This window comes from Patella vulgata, chromosome 8 (assembly GCF_932274485.2).
Source record: "Patella vulgata chromosome 8, xgPatVulg1.2, whole genome shotgun sequence".
In the NCBI taxonomy this organism is placed as follows: domain Eukaryota; kingdom Metazoa; phylum Mollusca; class Gastropoda; family Patellidae; genus Patella; species Patella vulgata.
The window spans coordinates 46,945,742-46,951,741 of NC_065886.2; positions in this window are offsets into that span (position 1 = coordinate 46,945,742).

A 6,000-nucleotide genomic window follows, 5' to 3' on the forward strand; every position below is an offset into this window, starting at 1 on the left:
TTCTTGCTATACTAATTTAAAAATAGATGATGAAAAAAGAAAATTTCATTCAAATTACTTCATTCTAAGCCAAGTTAAAATTGTTTGTAGTTTTGACAAGGTGAGTGCACAGTGGTAACCATGTCACTGGTATAATCGGCACTTAGCCTCGTTTCTCATTGTTAGGTTAAACTTTTAAATGGCGAACCGTTTTTATCTAGTTAAAATCTCGAGTATCCGATGCCATCGAGAGTTGATTATGGTCTTGTTTTGTTAATAAATGTCTAATTAATAGTTTATATAACATTTCAGGCCTAAAGAAAGACCTGTAATAGGCAGATTTAGCTCTTGCATAGTGTGTGTTTAACATTTTTTTAAAATTTTGTTGTCGCATGCTGTAGACATGTGTTCCAATATGTCTTTCGGGGATTCCAGCGTTATTCGAGCAAAGGCCGCCATCATCTTGAATCCAATATGGCCGCCAAAACTAGTACTAAACAGTCAATAACAATAACATAAAGCAACATAAACAACTAAATAGTATCCACGTGTTTTTTTAGAAATACAAATGCATCATTATACTATGATTCATTATACATTTTTTAGTGCATCTAGTCGGTTCAATGTTGAATCCAGTCGAAAGAACGAGTTTGAGCAATATAGTAATGCGGGTAATGTAGTGCATCTAGTCAGTTGAATAGTGAATCCAGTCTAAACAACTAGTCAGTTTAAAGAACGAGGTTGAGCAATGTATAGATCCAAATCTCGCATTATTACACATTGTTTGAGTGCATCTAGTCCGTTTAACAAATAACGAGTTTAAAGGAGCCAAGTCGCTCATATTTGGGACCTAGAAATTGACACAAATGGGTCGTAACGCATCCAATAATGTAATATGAATGTATATAAATTGAATTACATTCAATCGTTTCCGTTTTTACTGTATTTTCTAATCAGTTAGGTTCGGCGAAATACGCCAGTATTCTCAATTTCAATCTCGAGCGTCTGGTTATGCCAGTCTACGCCGATAGTTTTTATCGGGCATGCTCTCCAGATAAGAATATAGCGTCACCGTTTGACATGACTTGTAGAATATGCCTAGCCTCGTTTTTCGAGTCCCTTATTACAAATATCGCTGAAACGCATTATGGTACACGATTCGTGTACCAATTGTAAAATGTTTATTTTGTCCTAAACACCGACAAATAAATCGTGTTTTCAATGTCGAAGATTTTGGATGATATTGAGTTAGAAACTTAGCTACTTTAAGCAATGTGTCCACATAATTATACTAATATAGAAATTTAGTATATTAGTATGATAATGCAAGCTGTGGATGCATTACACAAACGTATTACGTTTTGAGTGCATCTAGTCAGTTCAACAAAGAACTAGTTTGAGCAATGTATCCACATCTGTAATAATTTTAGCTTCTGGTTTTAGCACATCCTTAATGTTCTGCCTCAATTCACTGAGCTTGAAGGTTACATATTTCAGTGATCAAATGGGTGACCACCTTTACTTTATCATATTACGGGACATTTATGAAAAAATATATTTTGCTCATAAACCCTGTTATTGTCTGCGGAGCCGCTCACCCCGACCGCCGAAAATTTTTGAAAACTACAAACCAGGAAACGCCATTCCCAGTAATCTGACACAAGAAATATGGCAATGGAATACTCTGATTTTGTAGTGATTTTCTTTTCAATGCATAACAACTCAAGATACTTTAATGAGTTTATGATTTATGATGAAGTAAAGACAACAGACATTGAAAGATACAACTAAAACTTCAAGATTTAAAAGAGTACTTTTTGTTTGAATTCGCGGCTTCTAATAATTTGCGATTTCTTAATATATACTTGTGAAACTCCTGACACGAATATTTAAAGTTTAATTTGATTAATTTGTTTAATTGGCTGAAGTACTCCTCCGTTTGTTCACCGAAAAATTTGTCATGTCTTCGGTGAAGTTTTGAGCAAAGTTGGTGCATGTAGCTGTATAATTCAGGGGTTGTGGTGGTGTCTTCCTCTAATATCTGGATGGTAGATTGAAATGGCACGAGGGTATTTCTAAAACAAAATGACAAGTATACTGGTAAAATACACCATTCGGCTTCACCTTCATCACCCTTTTCACAAACCTTGAGATGCTTCCAGACTATGTTAGGGCAATCATCCCGACCCAAAGATAGGAAGTATGCCTTCACCGCGGCCAGCATTCACTTAATCTAGTAACTGCAGGAAAAAGAGACAACCATCTAGTGCCAACATGCTTCAAAAGAGGGGCATAGTCCTGGCCGACAAACTCTGACATTTGTTTCAAGGCATCAACCCTCTTGGCAGATGAAGAAAATGATTAAAAATCTTAATAATCAAGGTTTCAATATCGACTTAAGTTTGTCACCGGCATGTTTTGCACAATTATGTATGATATGGGCAGGACAGTTTGTTTTAACAATTCGGTGATTAAGGAGTTTCAATTTTTAATACACAGAATTGTGCTTTCCATAATTAACGCTAGCATTATCTGCAGAATACGAAGATATTTTCGTGGCTGGGAGTTTAAAGGCATCTAACCTAGATACAATTTGAGTGTAAATAGCCTCAGAGGATTCGTTTGAGTCCTCATAGAAATCTAATACCTTGTTAGATACACCTTCTAAAGGCGACCAATACCTCACAGCTATAGGGAAAAGTTTAGTATTACCATGATTCGAAGCATCTGAGGCTATGGAGAAATAAGATATGGATTCATGATCGCGGAGTGTATCTTCAGCTGATGCTGGAGCAAGGACCTCGGTTACTATAGCTTCAGCCTTTGTACGACCACATGACATTTTCTTTCCAATCTCACAGTCTTTAAAGATCTGACTGTTTAATTTGGTCCATACAGTCTAGAGATCTGTAAGACTGTTCATGTTGAACAGCATGATACACCTGTTATTTTGTGATGTTAAAAATGATGACATAACACACTTTTGATTCGTGTCTCTTTGACACTGTGTATGCTGAACTCCTTGAGCGTGTTTTTTGACACCAGATTCTCCCCCATGAGTAATAGTAAACGATTTACGGTATAACGTGCAGAGTGCCTTTTTATCATCTCCATGAACTTTATTAAGCCAAGTATATTTCGATAGCCATGCAGAATTGAATTTGCACAATCTTTTGCTTGAATGATTTGGAACAGTTTCAGGATCGGAAGATCGTTTTAAAGATTGGAACATTATCAATCATTAATTAATTTTGCCTAGTCTAAGATTTTGTAAGTTATCAGTTAATATTTTGTAAACTTACTAAGCTAATAAAAAGGGGGTTATGCTACCATTTTTAAGGTCGTGTGTGAGGGGACTTTTCGTAATGTACTTCAATGATGGAACATGACCCTGTTTTTCAAAAGAAATCTAATTTATATGCGTGTAATCGTTGTAAGATTAGTCGTAAATCTGCGATATTTGTAAATCATGTCTGTTTCTCGAAACTACACGCAAGTTTACACGTAAATATTAAAGATGAAATTGTTCTTTACGGTAGGCCTATATATAGGCATATTACACGTAAATGACGTTTAAGTTACGAAGGCTATGACACTCACACGTAAACTTACGAATGGTGTTGCATGTGCAGGATGTTTGAGAAACGGAAATATAAGTCGTCGGTTAAATTTAGGAAGATATCAGAAATATGCGAAGTTCGCAGGATGGTGAAAGGACGCGAAGACGTTATAAAGTGTCTTGACCACAATCAATTGTTGCCCATTTACATCCGCTTACAAGAATATAAATTGAAATACTAAAATAGACTATCGAGACTAGATTCGCGCATATTATTACTGCATAGAAACCTTCCATGTGAGAAATTGTGGGACATTTTGACTGCTTTTGAATATTTTGCGGGACGCGGGCTTTGGAGCGTTTTGTGGGACTGTCCCGCGAAATGCCCCCGTGATTTAACACGTTTTCATGAAAACATCTAGATAACAAACCTTATCTCTCAGCCCTCCGTGTTTTGAGATAAAAACAAATGGTGCTATTAACTTCAACGTAGCACATGTGGGAGCAATTCGCACCCGGCATTTGTAAACAAAATTGACAATATTTGAAATCAAAACAACGATTGATTATTGTTATTTATAATATTTCTGCCACACCCAACTACAATTGAGCATATAATCCTACCTGAAACGGGTACAAATCCCCTCTTTTTAAATCAAAGCGACAGTAGATTTCTTTTACCGACATTTTAAATTTACGTCTGTAACACATAAAGGCGGGGCCTCGTGTGCAATAGCCAATCAAAGTACTAATCTGATCAGAGTTGCACAGTAGTAATACGCCGTAATTATGACGTCCGAATCAATTTTGATAAAAACAACGCTTGATTTACTTTATTGTCAATATTTGCTGATAAATGAATGTTGTTTCAGTAGATTGGACTGCGTATGTGTAATAAGTACTAATATAAAATTAACTTATTTTTAAGATGGTACAGGCATTAATAAAGAAATTGAGTTTGCCACTTGGAACTAAAGGCAGCAAGGGGTAATCTAAGAGTAAGACCCCAGGCATAAATAGGTTTTTGTATGCATAATTTTATTCAAACATATAAGGACTGAACGGGCTGAAGAATAATCAATCAAAGTAAAAAAAAGAAGAAATATTTGAGGTATTAAGAGTGAAGATATGAATTATAAGGTATTTTGGAAACCATCAAAATCTGCAAATAGCTTAATTGTCATTTCCATGATTTGTTTTCAGATCTGGATTACTAGAATGGTCAATAAAATGTTATCTGCAAGAAAGATTCCAAATTCAAAGCTTGCACTAGGCGCAGAACAGATTAGGCACTTGTTACCAGCAAAATGTTTAAAGAAGAGAGGAGTGGGGTCAGATAATGTAATATTTTTAGTTGGTTGTCAAATGGTGAATTCTCGCTAGACAATTATGAACTAGTTCCCCACAAATGTTAAGGATATGGTCGTAGGGTTTTGTAACCGCACAAAGATAATATATTATTGTCCACATCATCAACATTTGAAAAGTAGGTGCCTTCATTCGTTTCCATTTTGCTTTGTTTTATATATAAAGTCAAGTTGTTTTATATATAAAGTCACTTGACTTATCACGTGGCTAAGTGGGCAAGACACTGGCTCGCTATCCTGGAGGTCGGGTGTTCGATCCCGCATTGGCCGAGAAAGTTCATCCAGATTTTCCGGCGTGGTTCCCCCTTGTCAGTGATGCAGGACGGAGGGCCTGACAAGGACAGCTGTCGAGTCCCTCAGATGATACGAAAAACCGAGCTCCCGTGTATACATTAGAATGCACGTAAAAGATCCCTTGGGAGTGCCGCTGCCCGGGCAAAATTTCCCCATTTCATTTAAACATGTGTAACTTACTGGAACTAGTTGCTGCCAGTTGTAAGAGACGCTCAGGTCGACCTTTTTCAGTTGCTCTCGGTTGTAAGGGCCCCCTTTAAGAATTGCAGTGTATTATACACCGAAAAGATGTTTGAACATAGCTGTCCAGGCAAAATATTCCTAATAGCACATTGTGTGGCATAAATATATCTTCATTAGATCTGTTTATAGAAATCGTTACCCATGATTTAACTGACAGATCATCATTGTGTTTCAAGATGGTTTGGATGCTGTCTGATCCGAAAAAGTCCTACATCAGTGAAAAACTATTCTCGCCACCAGGATTTTGTCAGCTTTTATGTCATTATGAATAACGTGACAGCTTTGGATTTTGAATAGCGTCTTGGTGATGTTTATGCAAATCGTTATTCATAATATAACTAACAGATCACCATGATGTTTCAAGATGGTTTCGATGCTGCCTGATTTGAAAAAGTTCTGCATCAGTGAAAAACTATTCTCGTCACAAGGATGCTATCAGCTTTTAGATCATCATGAGGAACGTGGAGGGTATGTATTTTGAATGGCGTCTTGCTGATGGTTATGCAAATCGTTATCCATGATTTTGCCGACAGATTACCATGGTGTTTCAAGATGGTT